We start from the raw sequence: 20,878 nt of genomic DNA, 5'->3' as shown, positions 1-20,878 counted from the left end.
CTATCAAACTATAAATTCACTTGTACAATAATCATTAAAAGCAAATTTTTAGCCTGGGTGCTGGATAAAATATGGTCTCTTACTTTCAAAAACTTATCATCTAACAGAAAAGATGTAAAACTGTGATTCAGATTGACAATCACTAATTATAGTCATGTAGTCATAAGGAAGAAGGAATATAGAAGAATAAACACTGGAAACGACCTGAGGTGTTTGTTGTTCTGCATTTGAAATTTTTACTGATTCCTAATTTTCTATCTAAACTGGACTTTTAGCTAGAAAAGGGAGAGAGAAATACAAATGAGGCCATTTATTATTAAAATAGAAACTATTTCTCTAGAAACCAAAACTTCATTGCAATTGGATAATTTTAATATTTTGTCAATAGCTTTTTAAGGTCCTTATCAAAATTACATTGCTGTTTCTCATCCCTAGGGTCTTATTTCTAATGCTGGACTTATGCATGGGTTGCATCAATAAATAATGTTATAATTATTTAAAGCAAGAGATTATTTGAAACATATTCAAAATGGCAATCATTTCTCCTCCTTTTCCCTCTCCACATACTCTATCCATTCAGTTCAGTTCAGTCTCTCCATTGTGTCCGACTCTTTGCGACCCCATGGACCGCAGCACCCCAGGCCTCCCTGTCCATCACCAGTTCCCAGAGCCTACTCAAACCCATGTCCATCATGTCGGTGATGCCATCCGACCATCTCATCCTCTGTCGTCCCCTTCTCCTCCTGCCCTCAATCTTTCCCAGCATCAGGGTCTTTTCTAATGAAGCAGCTCTTCACATCACGTGGCCAAAGTATTGGACTTTCAGCTTCAGCATCAGTTCTTCCAATGAACATCCAGGACTGATCTCCTTTAGGATGGACTGGTTGGACCTCCTTGCAGTCCAAGGGACTATCAAGACTCTTCTCCAACACCACAGTTCAAAAGCATCAATTCTTCGGTGCTCAGCCTTCTTTATGGTCCAACCCTCACATCCATACATGACTACTGGAGAAACCATAGCTGTGACTAGATGGACGTTTGTCAGTAATGTCTCTGCTTTTTAATATGCTATCTAGGTTGGTCATAGCTTTTCTTCCAAGGAGCAAGTGTCTTTTAATTTCATGGCTGCAGTTACCATCTGTAGTGATTTTGGAGCCTAAAAAATTAAAGTCTATTACTGTTTACAGTTTCCCCGTCTATTTGACATGAAATGATGGGACCAGATGCCATGATCTTAGTTTTCTGAATGTTGAGTTTTAAACCAAATTTTTCACTTTCATCAAGAGGCTCTTTAGTTCTTCTTCACTTTCAGCCATAAGGGTGGTATCATCTGCATATCTGAGGTTATTGATATTCCTCCCAGTAATCTTGATTCCAGCTTGTTCTTTATCCAGCCCAGCGTTTCTCATGATGTACTCTGCATATAAGTTAAATAAGCAGGGTGACAGTATACAGCCTTGATGTACTCCTTTCCCTATTTTGAACCAGTCTGTTGTTCCATGTCCAGTTCTAACTGCTGCTTCTTGACCTGCATACAGATTTCTCAGGAGGCAGGTCAGGTGGTCTGATATTCCCATCTCTTGAAGAATTTTCCACAATTTGTTGTGATCCACACAGTCAAAGGCTTTGGCATAGTCAATAAAGCAAAAGTAGATTTTTTTCTGGAACTCTCTTGCTTTTTTGATGATCCAGCAGGCATTACCACACTCTTTATTTTTTTTTCCTTACCCTTCTCTTTCTTATTATTCTTCATCTTTTTATTTTCCCCTCAGAGGGGCAAAGTATATACAGAAGAGACAGACAAAATGATTTTAAAAAATTGGAGAATCAATTCACTGGGAAAATGTAGACAATCTAAAATTGTTGCTATGAAGACCATTTCTCCCTAAATACTAAATAACTGCTTTTCTATGTTGACTAGAAATGAAATATATTTTCACTGATATTTCACAAAACCACTGAAGTATTTTAAAAGCTGGTTTGAGTGTTAGTATTCTCCAGGCAAGAATATTGGAGAAGGTTGCCATGTCCTCCTCCAGGGAATCTCTGCAACCCTGGAATCGAATCTGTCTCCTGAATTACAGGCAGATTCTTTACCATCTGAGCCACCAGGGAATCCCAAATACTAAATAACTGCTTTTCTATGTTGACTAGAGATGAAATATATTTTCACTGATATTTCACAAAGCCATTATAATATTTTAAAAGCCAGATTGAGTGTTAGAAAGTAGTCCTTCTTTTTATAGATAAGAAAAGAAAAGCTCAAAATATGTTATTTTTTCAATTACAAAGTGAACCCCAATGCTTCAGAGTCCACCAGTAAAAGTTAACCCTTTTTATTAAAGACAATGTCCAAGGGTTAGTTTCCTTGCAACTCTTGTTTTATATGGTGTATTTTTTACTGAACTTCAATTTGGGTGTTTTTTTAAGATTGAAAATAAGGTAAATGATCAGATGAGTATGTAAGAGAAATTTGCCAGAATGAGCTTCAGAAGTATGACTTACTAACGATATAACTGAAACCCTATTCATTTCCAAATCTTATTGTTTTCATGGAGACCATAAAGGCAAATAATATCTTTTCACAGTTGTTAATCCAGCCTTTAGAAATAGGTTGAAAAATTCATATGACATGTCATCTCAGGATGGCTCTAGTGGAACCTGAAGAAACACACAGGCAGGATTCCTACCGAGATGAGCATCTCATGGCAGGTTGGCGAACATGACCTCAGCCCAGGTGATACCGCGCTTGTTTAAATCTCACTAGTATCAGACACTATAACTTCAGCTGTGCATGCTGAAAAGATGGTGTGGGCTTCACATAAAAAAGTGTCTTCTCTTTCTTAAAGAACTTGCTCCCATTTCTTCTGGTTCGCTTATATGCATATACGTTTTACTGTTTTCCATGTTGAAAAATAAAAGTTTTAATATATTCTGTAGAGTAAAGTTTTCAAAATGCAGATAGGAGAGGTTTATATTTTGTACTTTACTTTCAGGTATAAAAATATATCTTTCTATGCAAGTGCAGATCCAAGTTTTGAGTCCCAAAAGTCATACAATTTGGCCACCTTCTTTTAGGAAAAAAGACAGATACTCTGAGCATGTAATTGCCTAGGAAACTGAATATTTATTTAGACTGGGAAAAGGTGAGCCTTAGAAGGAGCTTATGAAAGGAAGAAGCCAGAAAATTAAATTTTCATGAGCTTCCTGGTAAATGTATCTCTATTTAGTTGATTTTTTCCCTTGCAAAAAACAATGAATAGTGAGTGTGTTTTATCATATTGTTTCATGGTTAATAACCCCTTATTTATGGCAGTATACTTTTAAAATCTTAAAGGTATTAGTGTCCTTAAAATTATTCATTTTATACTGCCCTGTGAGATGCCAGTGAATGTAAATATTAATAGATTTACTAACTTCTATACATTTTCCACTGTTGAAAATAATTAAGGTAGTAATTAATTTGAACAAAAAAATAGAAAATTCTGATGCACTTATTTTGTCAGATTTTTGACAAGAAAGTGCACCAAATTGGGCTAATAGTTTTTTAACATATAGTCCCTTTTCACTTTTAGAATAAATAGAAATTTAAAAATTAATTTTCTCCTTAGATATGTCATTTTATCTCACAGTTGTTAGTTGAGCAAAGCAAAGCTTGCCTCCTTTCATTTTAAAGAATCTGAAATACTTAAAAGTTTCATGCTGTGAAAATCTGAAAAGTAGCAACAAGAATTTCCCTCTGAGTACTGAAATATATTATTTCCAAATTATGAATCAAAATAATTATTTACTTTGAAATTTTAGTTGTAGAGAAATAGATTGTGCAACCAGGTCTCTATTATAAGAATTGCCTATACCACCACAAATCCAAAATTTCCCTACTAAAAAGGAAAAAGGATTAACTACTATTGAAAAAATAAATCTTCTGTTTTAAGGATGGAGAAATGGCTTTTTAAGCTATAGTCTTTGTTGTTGTTTTCGTTGACTTTTCTCACCTCCTTGAAAGTAAACTATAAAATATTTCACATTGTTTTAAACAATATAAATAGAACTAAAATATCATCACATATGTGGATACATTTTTGGTGTTAAAAGTAGTTCCCAGATAGTTTTTAGATGTTTATATGTCAGGGTATTTTTTTCCACCAAATCTATTCAAATAATCATCTGCATTATAATTACTGGATTGCTTTGTTAATACTAGTAGTGCCAAAATCTGCTTCCAACCCAGTGAACTGGAATCTTTGAGGGTGGGTCTCATATCTACATTTTTTTAAACAAGATATTCAGGGAATAGTTTTGCACACTGAAGTTTATGAACCACCATTAAAACAATAATTTTCTTGCATTTTATTAGTTAACACTTAAACATAATAATTTAACTATTTCTTACATTTGGCTACAGATAATGAAATGTGATGGCAATGTTAGTTTTAAAAAAAATCTTTACCAAATTACTAAATATATTCCCAAGACCCTATCTTTATATTCAATATAGATTTTAGAAAATTTCAAGACTCTTTATCACTTATATATTTGAATATAGAATCCAACAATCACATTAGACTTACTTTTTCAAGTGTTGGAGCCAGTATTTACTTAATATTAATTGCTTAAAAATTATGAAAATCCCATAATTGCTATTCTATAAACTGATTAAATTAATAATACCATAAGAGAATTATTATCATGATTTCTAGACAAAGCAGAGATAAGACATAATATTTGACAAAATCTGCCAAGTTTTGACAACAAATTTAGCTATGTAATTTAGGAGAAAATTAAGTTTTGAGTTAGTTTATATGAATTATTAGTTTATTTGCTCAATGATAAAACCACAAAGATATTGTTAGAGTACTGTTTTAAAACTCGTTAGGCATGTTCAAAATTACCTGCAAATAATTATGATTCATATAGAATTCAAGGAAACATGTATTATCTTACTCATCCACATGTTATGAATCTGTCATTTCTGTTTCTATTTCATCCTTGCCACTATTAGAGTCAATGTAGATCAAAGATAAAAGTAACCTAAAGGTTATTCAATCACAAATGTACATAGATCTAAAACGTGAAGAGAGCAGTGACCTCCAGGTGGGTCTGTGATTCCCACCCCAGCAGTGAGAAGCAGCGTTGGATGCTTTCTGACCGTTTTAGGCCAGTGTATCCTGTCCTATTCCAGACCCCGGACACCCTTCCTTGGCCAGAGTGACTGCTTCTAGAAAGTAATTTTGGATTGAATTAGAGCTTTCTGAGACAGACAAAACATACTTTACAGTAGGCAAATTGAATTTCTCTGGTTCAGTGACTTGCTGTGCCACGGTGCCTCTCAAGAAGATTTTCACATTATTGAGAGCTGGTAGATTTCCTTGTAAAATAGCCATAGGCAGCACACACATACTACACAGCCGATCCTTTGTCTGCCATTTCTCCCAGAAATATTTCTATCTTTCTTTCACACACATACAAAACTATTTAAATGAAGCATACAAAGAGATGACAAGCTATTGTCTCTGTCTTTGAAAAGAGTACATTTCAAGTGGTTAGTAATTCATGAAGAGGTCTCTAAGGAAAAGCTTAGTTCAGTACCTGGCATTGTGGAAATTCAAAGTATCTTTAATGGAGTGAAATGGAAGGGGTATTTACTTATCTCTCGCATAGCTCTGAATGGAGAATTGAAAATATTTGCAGTGATCTGATTAGCAATACCATGTGGTACCAAGCTGTTAGAGGAACTATCAATCCTTTAGTTTGCAATGAAATGAGCCTCTCCTGTTTTTTGTTTGTTTGTTTTTTTATTTTCCCTTTTGGAACATTCCTAAAAATTACAGGGTAATAACTTACAACAAAAATTTTACTTTCTAAATATTTTTGTTCAAAGGACACCAGACGTTTCTGTTGAGCATTCAACATGTACAGGTATAAATAGAGAACAATTTGGTACATTAGCACTGGAGGAATTGGCAATACTCATAAATAATTCCATACATTTCAAGTTTCACAGTTTACTCAAAAATATTTTTATGATTAAAATAATTCATCATACAAGAAACGACTATTTTCATAGACAGAACAACCATTTTTTATACTTAATTTGTTGGCGATATTGTCTTTACTGCTGAAGCACATCATTTTGCTGGCGATTTTTTAGTCACATTAGGAAAAGTATGTCTATGAATTTTTCTATATGGCGTGAAATGCCACAGTTCAGTTTATACCACTGTAGCCTACACATAATGTCACTTTATACATCTCAGGTAAAATTTCATGCTTGGAAAAAAAAAATGTCAGGGTCATTAGGCAATGAGGGACATTCACGGTGACGTGGGGGAGAAGGTTGTATTTAAGCAGAATACGCAGCGTTCTCTGTGGCGAGCCTTCACTCAGAGGCCCCTTGGGCTTGGAGCCCTAGGAACAGATGTGATCTCAAGCCTGGTCTAAAGAGAACAGAGCCATGGGCGGAAATAGCTCCCTCCATCAGGGAGGGAGCTTCTGCCAGGAGCAGCTTTCTCACCAGGAGGACCCCAGACCCCTTGCCAAATTAGAATTTGCCTGGTGAGAGTCAATGGGCATAAAATCTCCAGTGCCTTGGTGCCTGTTCACTAAGCGACCCAGAAAGCATATGTGAAGAATTCACAGAAGGGCTTGCATGTGTGTGCCTTGCCCATTGGAGGAGAGGGAGAGAATTTTATTGGCTTTCTTCCTGAAAGCACTTACTCAGGGCCTGTTATATTGTTCAAAACCTCTGGCAAAACTCGGGTATCTAGAACATGTGGGTTGGGAAGGTTGATACCATGCACATTTTCTTTAATTCTGTTTGTCTCAATAGTTTGGTGTGACTTTGTTTTGGAGGCAGGACCAACAAAACCATCTGGTTTCTATTTTTCTTTCTTTTTTTTTTTATTTTAAAAGTATAAATAAGACCTTAGGAAGAAATTTGAATGCAGACTGTAATAATGTTTAATATGCCCAGCAGGATTTAAAAAGGATTCTATAAATAAAAACATTCAATAAGATTTATCACAGATATGTTTTTAACCCTCAATTTAAAGAATAAGTAACACAACCTTTGGGAGTTTGCCCTAAATTCTGAAGACTTTGGAGTACCACAAAATTAAAAGTGACAGAAGGAACTTGAAAGTAATAAATGTATTGATAGATTATACCACACAATGCTGTGAATGCATATTAGTTACCTGGCTTGTTGGCATCTTAGATGACACTCTGTCAGAAAGAATAGCTTGAACATTTTATTTTGTTTTGTTTCAACAGCTTTGAGATTCCATGCATTGGCCAATTTAACAGCAAAAGTTATATGTTTACTGCCATATGAATCCATTATTTAGAACATTCTTGCTGAAAAATCTCATAGCAACACCTCCATTTTAATGGGACAGTGCAAAGATACCCTGGAGAATCAATTGTGATGAAGGCCTATGAAAGCTGTTTTGCTTTTCATTATTTTATAGGGCTAGAAGCACAGTTGATGAGGTAATGAGATCTGAAATTTTTCCAATACTTCTCAGGGAGAAACAGAATAAAATTCAGTTGGATCAGAAGAATTGCAGAGGAGCTGCTAAGTTGAAAATGTTGGTCTCTACAACCCTGAAAGCCTAGAGGCAGCCTGGAGTTCTGCCATATTAACAATATGAAACACCTCAGGTGATGATTAAGCTGCACTGACTAAATTAGTAGTTAAGTTCTGCATATTTGTTTTCAGGAAAGAAATTAGTAAATAAAAGAGTAGGTGGGTGACCTCAACTTCAGATGTCAACACAAAGAGAAAATTTATCAGAACTAGTCTTAATAAAGGGGGCAAATAAAAAGAAATTTTAAAATGACCTGCTGCTGCTGCTGCTGCTGCTAAGTCACTTCAGTCGTGTCCGACTCTGTGCGACCCCATAGACGGCAGCCCATCAGGCTCCGCTGTCCCTGGGATTCTCCAGGCAAGAACACTGGAGTGGGTTGCCATTTCCTTCTCCAGTGCATGAAAGGGAAAAGTGGAAGTGAAGTCGCTCAGTCGTGTCCGACTCTTAGCGACCCCATGGACTGTAGCCTACCACGCTCCTCCGTCCACGGGATTCTCCAAGCAAGAGTACTGGAGTGGGGTGCCATTGCCTTCTCCGAAATGACCTGCTAGGTGTTACTAATCTAATCAGAAATATTCACTCTGTAAAGAATCCTGTTTTATTTAATATTTGTTAGTTGGAATGTTATCCCTAAGTACATGACTAAGACTGCAGTTGTAAAGATATCACTGAAACGATTCCTGAAAATGTTCCCACTAAATGCAGGTAACCAAACAATGAGATAAAAATTGTTTTTTGAATCAGTTTTGCAAGACCAAGTGCAAGAGAGCTTTTTAATCATGTCTCAACTTACCTGTCTCCCAGAAATTCTATCCTCTACAATTTAATCAAATGTAAGTAATGTCTTGCTCCTGAGCCACATTTAAACTTTCTTGACTTGGTGCTTTTCCTCTGCCCAAGAGTAGAATTCCTTTGTCTTATTTTCACTCGCCCAAAGCATGCACATCTTTCAAGTGTCAGTGCTTGCTTTTCCTTAAAGGGTCTCTAATCCTGCCAGATGGAAGTAATTGGCAAACACCACCACCAATGCTGCAACAGCAATTTGTAAAGCTCTCAAAATACTTAGCACATTCTGCTTGTGTTATAGATATGTTTATGAAAGTAAAAAAGTGAAAGTGATAGTTACTTAGTTGTGTCTGACTCTTTGAGACCCAATGGACTGTAGACCACCAGGTTCTTCTGTCCATGGAATTCTTTAGGCAAGAATACTTGTTGGTAGCTATAACCCTTCTCCAGGGGATCTTCCTGACCCAGGGATGGAACTCAGGTCTCCTGCACTGCAGGCAGATTCTTTACTGTCTGAGTTACCAGGATGTCCCAGATATGTTTATACCTTTCCTAAACTCTCTAAGAATCTAAGCTCCTTGAGGATAAAGGCCACACTGTATATCTCATAACATGTAACAAAGTATCTTAAACTTAGTAGGCACTTAAGTTTGTATTATGTATATGGTTAATGATACATTGAAAATTACATTAAAAAACATTGTTTTATTTTAATTTACATATTTAAGAAATGTTCTTCATAGAACTCACAAAATTTAGAGGGGTTTTAATTAGTGGGTAAAGTATTTATAGAAACATTTAAATTATAGAAATTTTTACTCAAAAATCTGTCTGGTCATGCAAATGAAAGCATTTATATCAAGTATAAAGTACCAAATAGTGCAATTCCTTTTTGGCAAAATGCATATTCTTTATTAATATGAGAAAAATATTATTGTGTATTGAATCACAAAGACTAACATTTAATTTTATCATGCTTTTCAGAAATAAAATGAAAAGTAAGATGATATGAATACAAGTAACCAATAATCCAAAATCTGACTGAATGAACAAATCTGGAATTGATTAATAAATTCTTAGTATAGTTGAGGGTCATATTTGGATCGTAGCTGGAATTAGACATGCTAGGTAAAGCCTAAAAAACAGTAAGTGAGAAGTTTATTTCTGTAAGATTTAGAGGAGATGACTTGATTTTCAAAACTCTATTGGAACTATAATTCCATATTTGGCAATTTGTTTGATTTATGTATTACTTTGTAATATATCATTTATATCTGTGGTATGTCATTGTGCAAATTCTTCACCATTTATGACAAAGCCCTAGGTACTTGAAACTGAGTCTGTGCATAAAAGAGAAAAAAAAAAAGGCCTCTTCCAGCTGTGCAGGACTGTGGCCTGGAGTTTCTTGCTCTGTACAACCACCTTCATGCAATTACACTTACATACATATCATGCATGTGTACTTATATGTTTATACACACAGATATATGTGTGTGTTTGTGTGTGTGTCTGTGCTGAATCACTCAGTTGTGCCCAACTCTGAGACCCCAGCAAACCAGGCTCCTCTGTCCATGGAATTTTCCAGACAAGAATACTGGAGTGGGTTGCACTTCCTACTCCAGGGGACCTTCCTAACCCAGGGGTCCTTTGCATCTCCTGCAGTTGGCAGCTGGGTTCTTTATCACTGTGCCACCTGGGAAGCATGTGTGTGTGGGTTTTATCCTATGTCCCATTATTTATATATACATGGCACTATCACTTTTTACAAATTTTTTCCACATTTTCAAAATTATTTCATTGGAATAAATTCCTAAATTTGAAGTAGGGGTGTGCACTGTTTTTCATTCTAGATATCTTCACTTTGATTTATGATTTTATTAAGTATGACTTCTGTAATTTTTAAACACAGCTTGAATAAAAACTTTCTTTCATAATAAAATGTATAAAATAAATTTATACAGTTTCTCTGTATTTTTGAGTATATGTTTCCTGTTCCTTACTCTTGTGAAACATGTTTTAATTTTTTTTTTTTTTGATACACAAACTATATATTGTGTGGGATAAGCCCTATAGGTCACTGGTGGACTTGTTGGCATTCTCCTGGAGATATGTCAGAAGCTAATTGCTGTTCTGGTTTTACAGAGGTGACCTCAGGAATGTTCTTGGATCAGGTTATATTTTCCCCAAGAGTCTGAAGCTGATGGCTCAAAACATTCTTCCTCCATGGTGAGAGAGGATGTAGTGCCCTGAGAGATTAGTATTTAAAAGTCTGAACCTCAGGGAGTCTTGGTGAATCTTTGCTTAGTCATTCTACAAATACATTTGTCTATATTCATTTGTAGACACTCTTGTTTTTCGATACAGCAGTTCGTAAATTCATCTATTTCTTGCATTTTATTCATTTGAGATTTATTTTACTATTATTTTTCAGGGTTTTCACCCAATGGATTGCTTCATCGTTTTTAACTTGGCTTATTCACTGGAAATAACTTCGTTGTAAAACTTCTCCTGACAGTTCTATCTTCCCACTATTTTACTAATTTTGTATTTAATCTTCTTTATCCCCATCATACTAGAATCTTATTTGCTCCAGATATTACTGTCCACCCCACTATTTCTCTCTCATCCATTTGTCTTGTAGTTTCCCATTAAAAGAAAAATCAGCATTCTCTCTTCCTTGAGCCCTTGTGTTTGAAGATTTCTGTGCGTGTTCTTGCAGGCTTTCCACTTACAAACAGCTGCGCTTGGCAGTGGAACTTGGAAGACATTGCTGCTGGCATCGGAGAGTCATTGTCTAGAGTAGGGGAGACATACAAACTGGGAACAACTACTCTAGAGTATAAAGCAGTACATTCATAAAAATTAAGACCCAGAACAGCCTCTAGTTCCCTTTCTGTGCCTGTTAGAATTGTGGTGTGCTTTCTTTTTTAAAAAATAGTATTCATGGAGGTAACATTGACTTATAATAGGGATTCCCTGGTAGCTCAGACAGTAAAGAGTCTGCCTGCAGTGCTGGAGACCCAGGTTCGATCCCTGGGTCAGGAAGATCCCCTGGAGAAGGAAATGGCAATCCACTCCAGTATTCTTGCCTGGAAAATCCTTTGGATGAAGGAACCTGGTAGGCTACAGTTCATGGGGTCGCAAAGAGTCGGACACAACTGAGTGACTTCACTTTACTTTGATTTATAAAGTTTCCTAGGAACAATATATTTCTACTTCTATCTATACACTACATAGAAGTGTGGAGTATACAGCATTGTCTACTTAGTCACCCAGTCCTGTCTGCCTCTTTGCAACCATTTGGACTGTAGCCCGCCAGGATCCTCTGTCCATGCCATTCTCCAGGCAAGAATACTGGGGTGCTAGTCACTCAGTTGTGTCTGACTCTTTGAACCCCCATGGGCTGTAACCCACAAGGCTCCTCTGCCCATGGGATTCTCCAGGCAAGAAGACTGGAGTGGGTTGCTGTTCCCTTCTCCAGGGGATCTTCCCGAAACAGTCTCCTGCAGTGCAGGCAGGTTGGCAGGCTATGAAAGTCCTAAAAGGATTCTCCCCGATTCCTACTCTCTGCTGCCCCTGCCCTGGACCCTGGGCTATAGGGTTCCACCCCCTCAGATCCCAGCTGCAGCTGCGTCCTGAGCCTGGAGCAGTGGAGGGTGGGGAGTCCTGGTCCAGGCCAGGGGTAGCCCAGCCAGAGGACTGAGGCACGTGGCTGTCCGGGCAGGTGGTCCCAGGCCTCTGGACTGGCCAGGGTGTCCGGGGCAGGGGGCAAGGGGCAGGCAGTTCTCAGCAGGGCTGTGTCTGTGCTGGCCTTGGAGCCCCTAGGCCCTGGCGCACGCCAGCCACCACCACGTCCGGCAGAGGCTCTGCGGATGGGATCCAAATATAAGGATCCACGGGAAAGCTGGCGACAGGCTGGGGGTGCAGCTGCGGATTCCAGTCGTTCCTCGGGCACATCCTGGTCAAGTGCGGGATGCCCTGGACACAGGCCTCCAAGGCCTGCTGCCGCTGCCCCAGCCCACTGGGCCTCCCCGTGGGCAGGCATTTCCAGGGGAAATCGGGCACGTTGTACAGTCTCTGGATCGTGGGGCATTTCTTCGGGCTCTGCCAGACGCCCTCGGGGTGGGATCCCCTGACCGGGATGTGAACTCCCAGCATCCAGGCGCAGCAGGCAGCCGAAGTCACCCTCCCCGCGAGCCTTGCCCTTTCCTTCTCCAGGCCATCCTTCAGACCCCGGAATCCAACCCGCATCTCCTGTGTCTCCCGCATTGAGGGCGGGTTCTTTTACCCCTTGAGCCATGGGGGTGAGAGAGTCAACTCCTAGGCAAGTTGGTAAGAAGTCCAGGGTCCCCCAGGAGGAGAGAAGGGTCTGGAGTTCTCTAGGAGGAGGAAAGGACAATTTTTTTTTTCCTACATTCCTTAGTCTTAGTAAGGATTAGGTAACAACAATGTATCTTGCTCGAGGATATGTTTCTCCTTAACAAGAGCCTCCTGACTAATCCTGTTATTTTAAGATGTATGTTGGGGGAGTGGCTCTGATAAAAGCATATAAGGCCTGACTAAGACTAGGGAGGGGGGCACTCTCCGCCCCCCTTCTGATGTCTATGTCAGAAGCATTCTCTGTCCCTTTTCATACTTTAATAAAACTCTGCCATACCAAAGCTGTTGAGTGATCAAGCCTGGTGACTGGTCCCTGGTCCCGAAGATAAATCTTCTTTGGAGATCAAGATTCTGACACTGTTCACTGTCCACTGTCAGGGGAAGCCCACACTACAACATGCTCACCACCAAAAATTTATTTTCCACCTGCTCCCTACAGTTAATCCCAGTTGCCCGTTTCTCTCTCCCTCCTTTCCCCTCCCCCAGTCACTACTCTCTTCTTTGTATCTATGTGTTTGCTTTTGTTTGATTCATTTTGTTCACTTATTCTTGCTTGTTTGTTTTTTATATTCCACCTATGAGTGAAATCTAAGATATTTGTCTTCCTTTGTCTGACTTATTTCACTGAGCATAATACTCTCAAGGTCCATCCATGTTATTCCAAATGGCAAGATTTCATCCTTTTTTAATGGCTTAGTAGTTTTCACTGCTTTCTGGGCAACTTTCCTAGTGGCTCAGATGATAAAGCATCTGCCTACAATGTGGGAGATCCTGGTTCGATCCCTGGGTTGGAAAGATCCCCTGGAGAAGGAAATGGCACCCCACTCCAGTATTCTGGCCTGGAGAATTCCATGGACAGAGGAGCCTGGTAGGCTACAGTCCATGGGGTCACAAAGAGTCAGACACGACTGAGCGACTTCACTTTCACTTTTCATTGCTTTCTAAGTAGTTTGTAACTACCATGTGATTTTTTTTTCCTTGACCTAGGGAATTAATTGAGTTATTTTCAAAGATTTCCCTTGGTTTGCTTATCCTTTTATATTAATACTTAACCTAATTGCATTGTAGCCAGATAATGTCATGTGTAATATTCCTTTTTAATATATTGAGGTCACATTGAACACTACCAGTTTTCGTAACACTCTACATTTTGAAATAACACATTCTGATTTTTCTCTGTATAGACTGAAGCATCTCTAATCCTCCAAACTGGTGTTGTTAACACTTGTCTATGGATGGGCAACTGAGACTCACAGGCTTTGAACTTCCTAAAGTGAACACTGGTTATGTTTGACATAATTGGAATTAGATTTCCTGTCTGACTCCAGTGGTCTGCTATCATTTCTATCTCATAGGGTGTTCCTTTGGAGTCCAGGAATTTACAGTCGCAAAAACAGTTTAGGTGGTTGGCAGAGGGACACACAGATCATTGCAATACGATGTCAGGACATATGAAAGAAATGAAAGAAAAATATTTCAAAACACTGGCGCTGTTGTTACAGAGCACAGCTCTCTGCCTGTTGTGCATGGAAGCCAAAACAATGGCACTGGCTTCTGAGAGAAGAAAGAGCTTTGTTGCAAGGTTCACTGGCAAAGAGATAGGAGGCAGCACTCAAATCTGTCTCTGTGATTCAAATTTTAAGGAAAAATATAAGGAGTTAGGGAAATTTCACACTTGGAAGTTGATTGGTTAACCTTGAATCAGTCCATATAAGCTACTTCTCCTACTGGAAGGCAGATTCTCCTTATGGAAAGACTTTTCATTGAAGTCAGAAAGGGAAGCACCAATACAGTACATTAATGTATATATATGGAATTTAGAAAGATGGTAATGATGACCCTATGTGCAAGACAACAAAAGAGACACAGATGTAAAAATAGGCTTTTGGACTCTGTGGGAGAAGGCAAGTGTGGGATGATTTGAGAGAAGAGCATTGAAACATGTTTATTACCATATGTGAAATAGATGACCAGTGGAAGTTCGATGCATGAGGCAGGGCTCTGGGACAACCCAGAGGGATGGGGTGGGGAGGGAGGTGGGAGGGGGATTCAGGATGGGGGAACACATGTGTACCCATGGCTGATTCATGCTGATGTATGGCAAAACCCACCACAATATTGTAAAGGAATTAGCCTCCAGTTAAAATAAATTAATTAATTTAAAAGAAAAATAAATAAATAAAGGGCTCCTGTGGCTACATTTCTCTCCTTTGATTTAGGAAGATTCTGGCTTCCAGGATTATCTTAGAGACATGGGTTCCTGTCCTGCACATGTACAGTGCTGTCTCTGTAAAATAGCGCATTTGTTTAATCAACAACCTATTTAAGGTTTAAGTTTAAGCTGGTGCCATTTCAATTTGATTAATCAACAACAATATTTAAGGAGGCAAAACCAGTTTAAACTGGTCAGTACTTTTTCATGCTGTTTCATTCTACTCAAGTGAATGTCAGAAGGGAAAGAACTGAGCCCTTCTGAAGGTAAGGAAATATAAAGAGAAAAATCAGAGTATAGCCCTGGCTTTTCATATATATCTTACTTCCTGTGTGTTTGAGGAAATAATGGTGTATGGAAGGAGACAGCAATCTAGAGACACAAAAAAGGCATTGAGCCCTGGGGGGAAAGAGTCTGGCATCCATATTATCTTGTAAAATTCTTTTAGAGATAGTCAATAGTAGCAGTGAGAAATTAAAATGTATTTAATCATATAGAGCACTTTACTATAAATATATATTTTTGTTTTAATAAAATTATTTTATGAAGAATTTTATTTTCTATTCGTATCTTATTTTTTGCCATTTTGTATCACAGGGATTTTTAGATCACATGGATTAATAAATCTGAGGAAGAATTTTGAATGCATATGGGACTTCCCTGGTGGCTCAGACGGTAAAGCTTCTGCCTACAATGTGGGAAATTCTGGTTCTAGCCCTGGGTCGGAAAGATCCCCTGGAGAAGGAAATGGCAACCCACTCCAGTATTCTTGCCTGCAGAACCTCAAGGACAGAGGAGCCTGACAGACTACTGTCCATGGGGTCGCCAAGAGTCGGACACGACTGAGCAATTTCACTTTCACTTTCACTTTTGAATGCATAAATGTGAAATCACTTGAGTAGTAAACACATGGGCGTGCTAAAAAAAAGAAATTAAATGATAAAAATGATGTATAACAAGCACTAATAGGAAGAGTTTTTGCACCCTTGCGATTTCTAATTGAATATGTATTCAGAGTTTTGTATCTTTAAATATCAACAAGTCTATCCATTGTGGTGGACGGTGTTCTCATGCTTCCGGAAGGTGGACTAAATAGCTTCTCCAAAACAACAACAAAACAAAAAACAAGCACTAACATGAGGGAGAAACGTGGCAAAGGGCCACACGAATACCGGCGTAAAAGTGCAGAGTTCACCATGTAATTCACAGTCTTTCTCTTGACAAGGCTGCCAGGATCCCGCACAGTTGTGCTTATCCACTTCCTGGCTAGCGTCCAGTTCGTTGGTTTGGGACAAGTGCCGGCGGCTGCGACTGCGCACAAGCGCGGCCGGAAGGCGCTGCCCCACTTCCGACGTCAGGGCGGCCGCGGGAAGGACCGACCCCACGTCCGAGATAAGGAGCAGCAGCTGTGCTTTGCTGGAGCAGCCGTGAAGAGATAACCCCACGTCCGAGGTAAGAGAAACCCAAGTAAGACGGTAGGCACGGAGAGAGGGCATCAGAGGGCAGACAGACTGAAACCACAGTCGCAGAAAACTAGCCAATCTGATCACACGGACCACAGCCTTGTCTAAATGCTTTATACATCCATTGCTAATAACCAGTACCAGTGCTGCCCCTTAACATAAGATATCTTGTCCAATAGAATATGACTGGTTAGAGTAAGCAGCAGGCAATTCTAAAGACAGCAAGAGTCTTCATACTGAGCAGATAATTTATTTCACAATCACTTGTAGCCCTAGGCATTTTTTTTTTCCAGCTGAACGACTTTTCTGGGATAACCATTGCCATAAGATCTAGAGTCTTCCTAACTCTTAATTCTCTGACTTTAGAACAAAAATTCATTGATGAATAGATGCAATGATAAATTTTTGAGTTGCCATCTATATACACAGTGTTACCATTCTGACTACATTAACTGAAGTATATTTCTGCCTCCCTGTATTTTGGTACGGCTGAGTCAAGGAAGAGAAACTTTTTGGCTTAGAAATGAATTTATCGCATAGCTTTGTTTGTGTTCTACTGTAATGGGGTATTAGCTCCTAGATTGCTGTTTTCCTGATGTTTCAGGAGCTGGGGCTGTAGATGTATATATTGAAGAAATCCCTAGAGCCATATGTATTCTTGTATTATGATAATGTTACCATTAGTCTTGATTGCTTTTGACAATGGTTACAGAATTGCCCTAAGCAAGAAGTTTAGTTTTGTTCACATTTTCCCCCCTTAATTTGGAAGAGTGTTTTTATTTCACTTTTATTTGAAATGAGTTCCTGTGCTGTTATTATGGCATTTTATGTGGCTTGTCATTGTAGTAATCAATTTTATATTTTCTTCACGCCAGTTCAACATTCTGCTTTTGACGAGCACTTTGTCATATTTACTAGGGTTCTTGTCATACATAGGAAAACACTTCCTCTATTTGTCTCCTAAATTTTCTTTTTCCCTTGTTAGTAATTTTGCTATCTCTATATCAATGTTCTGGCTGGTTGCAATTACAAGTTTTCCCAGCTGGGAGCTTGTAGCATTTTCTCAGTCTCTGCAACATGCTGATCTAGTCTGATATGAGTTTCAATTGTTTTACCTCCGTGTTCTGCATTTTTACCATGCTTTGTTGAAAAGAAACTGTCGAAACCTGAAGGGGTAGACGTTTGAGGATTTTTTTTTTTTATTGTTGTTTGGTTGACTATATTTTTGCAGATTTCAAATGAGACAAACATTGGGTTGCTTAGATATCTTCCCACTGAGATGAATTCTTTTAGTCTGAGGTCTTGGAATCATTGCCTAGAGATTTGTATCCCAATTTAATCTATAAAAATGTCAAACTCAAAACGTGATTAAGTTCACACTTTGAACGAGAAACTAATTGACTCTGGACATGGTGGTGCTAGTGGTAAAGAACCCACCTGCCAATGCAAGAGGCACATAAAACACAGTTCTATCCCTGGGTTGGGAAGATCCCCTGGAGAAGGAAACGGCAACCCACTCCAGTATTCTTGTCTGGAGAATCCCATGGACAGAGGAGCCTGGTGGGCTACAGTCCATAGGGTTGCAAAGAGACAAAAACAACTGAAGTGACTTAGCCCACACACAGATTCAGTAATTGTGAAGACCTGTGTGTGTGTGTGTGCGCCTGCGTACCTACATGGGTATGTGTTCTCCTCTGAATCAGTCGTAATTGTTTTCAAAGATTGCTACCATTTTCTTATTTGCTTTTTTTAAAAAAATCTGTTGACAGTGAAAATGTTCCCTTAACGGGAATGATTTTCTGCAAATCAGAATCACCTGAATAGCGGGTTAAAGCACAGAGATTTTGAATTAGTGGATCTGGGGTAGAATCCAAAATTTGCATTACTAATAGGTTTCCAGGTAATGCCAGTGTTGTTGGTCAGGTGACCAAACTGCTCTAAGCGATGGGGCATTTGATACTAATGGGTCCTACGTTTCTAAGTCAGTACCTTTCATAATTTTTAGAGTATATTGACTGAAAAAAAAAAAAGCACGATATGAGTTGTGATTTTCTTTGGGATGAAATAAAGACTATAGCCTGGGAGACAGCATCTGAGATAGCTCTGAGGTACCACCTCCAGTGAGCTGGAGGGAGAGGTCAGTATTATTTATGATTTAATGGAGGTGGTATGTGCAGTCAGGCACATTTTGGCAGAGGGTTGTGGCTAGTCATGAGGAACAGATATCACTGTTAATGATTTCAGTGCTTTTTTAGATATAAGAAGATGCAAGAACTTGGGCTCATAAAATCTTCTCCTGAAGATATTTAACTGCCTGAAGCCCTATTCTGCCAGTTTTTCCGAGAGCACAGAGTTCCTTATTCCTGATCTCTACCCTGAACTTTTTTCAGGCGAATTGAATGCCAGTGGTGACACTTGCTTGTGACTTAATTCTTGTAGAGTCAGATGGCAAGTGCCAAAAGTTAATTGGCAAATATTATGTGACTAGTCCTTTATGCATGACAGCTATCTTTGGGAAGGGCAATAGCAACCACAAATTACTCATAGATTCAAAATTCTCTAAGAGTCCAAAATTCTAAATTACACACACACTTCTATGAAATGTCTATATATCTGAATGCATTGTTGATTTGACTTTAAAATGCATTCTGATGTAATAGGTTGAGATAAAGGAGGATTTATCTACAATGTTCCAAAGCATTATTTCAAAAACTATATATAAGAAAGCAAACATACAACTGTCGAAGGAACTTTAAATAATAGCCCAATTTAAAATAACGGGGGCTTCCTGGTGGTTCAGTGGTTAAGAATCTGCCTGCCAATACAGGAGACCTAGGATTGATCCCTGGGCTGGCAGGATCCCCTAGAGAAAGGAATGGCAGCCCACTCCTGTATTCTTGCCTGGGAAATCCCACTGAAGAAAGTTTGGTTTTTTGGTAAAAATTAGCTTTATTTTTCAAGTTACTTACTAAAAATTGGTAATCCAGTTATAGTTTCAGATATGGTTAGGAAATGTCAAACAGAAAAAATTATAAACTAAAACAATAAAACTTTGTTCTATAAAAGTATATTTTGCAGGCTAAAGAGTTAAAGAACTAACCAAAAATCTTAGAGTAAAAGAGATCCACAATTAATCATTTCATCTAAGAAATGTAAACTGGCTTCAGTGTACCGTTAGAATGTTAACATGAAATAAAGTGGAAAAGCAGTTATAAAACTGTATTCATAACTGTATTCATAACTATTGTAAGTATTATTTGGCTTCAAGTGACCTGTATTCTGATGATGATAGGAGAAGCAAAAGGTTGGAAATACTGTGAAAATGGCAAAAGTCTGAAAATGTTGTTTCCCTAATAGAACATCAACTTTGTTTGGGTTCTTTCATACATCTCAAAATTAGGCATTCAAAGTTTTTGTTATAACTGTTTCTAGTATCATTCTAATTGTTTTCAATTCCTTATTATATCTATTATTTTAATATAGTAGTTTAGCAGATAAAACTGGCATACAATAAGCAAACATTTAAAGTGTATAATTTGATTTGTTTTGATGCATATATATGTCTGCAAAATTGACAAAATAATCACTGTAATTAACATACTCATCATCACCCAAAGTTTATTGTGTTCCCTTGAAATCCTTCCCTCTCCCCCTCCCTAATAGTTTTTTCTGTCTCAGGAAACCACTGATCTGCTTTCTGACACTATATATTAGATGACATTTCATGAAATGTTAAGTTAGTGATATACTATAGCATGTACACTTCTGGAATTTTTTATTCAATTATTTGGCACTTCATCCATGTTGTAACATTTATTCGGAAGCTCATCTAGTGCACCTTCCAATTCTTACATCTTCCCCACCATAGAGCATAGACATGAAAGAAGAAAGAAGTATTTGTCTGCTATACAAATTGATTTTTCCAGAGTATCTACAAAAGTAATATAACAGAAGATGATTTAAAACATTTTCTCTCATCTCACATCCTTTCCGGGAAAAAAGGGAAAAAAAAAAAAAATTTCCCAGCTTTCACTTCTCAACTCTACCCTACCTAGAAACCCAGCTTCCTAGTGGGACTTGGAGGATGGAATAGAGTGAGAGGAATGTCCCTAAATATTTTCCTTAAAATAAGCTGTATCTGAAAGTAAAGCATTCAGATAAATGCGTGAAAAACAAGATAAATTTACCCACAATACAATATACTTGGAGGAAAACTATTCAAAACGTACAAAAATCCCTCAACCACCCCAGCCTCCCCTGACTATCTTTGTCTCCCCAAACCCCCCTGTTATTTAGTGTCACATCTGAGTCTGGCCTCCAGACTCTGGAACTTAACTCCCCTCACCTGGGTTTCTCGGGTCTTTGTTAAGAAAGAACTCAGACAAAAGAGTTTTAAATCCATGGCAGAGTTAGAAGGGAATACCAGAAAAAGTCTGAATGAATTTCAG

The 20,878-nt window shown here is 38.3% G+C and overlaps 1 long non-coding RNA gene across 3 annotated transcripts in view; it reads left to right on the top strand.

Moving 5' to 3' along the window:
• LOC145511728 (uncharacterized) overlaps nt 1–20,878 on the top strand; it is an 878,639-nt gene that overhangs the window by 693,287 nt on the left and 164,474 nt on the right. For 2 of the 3 annotated variants that reach the window (XR_014058108.1, XR_014058109.1), the window contains exons 5-6: nt 15,565–15,642; nt 16,193–16,419. The exons of the other annotated variant lie outside the window; for it this stretch is intronic. This is a non-coding gene — a long non-coding RNA (uncharacterized LOC145511728). The remainder of the gene's footprint in view (nt 1–15,564; nt 15,643–16,192; nt 16,420–20,878) is intronic. 3 annotated transcript variants of the gene reach the window in all.

Source organism: Giraffa tippelskirchi, chromosome 6 (genome assembly GCF_054371585.1).
Source record: "Giraffa tippelskirchi isolate mGirTip1 chromosome 6, T2T-mGirTip1v1.2.pri, whole genome shotgun sequence".
NCBI lineage: Eukaryota > Metazoa > Chordata > Mammalia > Artiodactyla > Giraffidae > Giraffa > Giraffa tippelskirchi.
The sequence above is the reverse complement of the archived record's forward strand: the minus strand, read 5'-3'. Positions and strand labels throughout refer to the sequence as shown.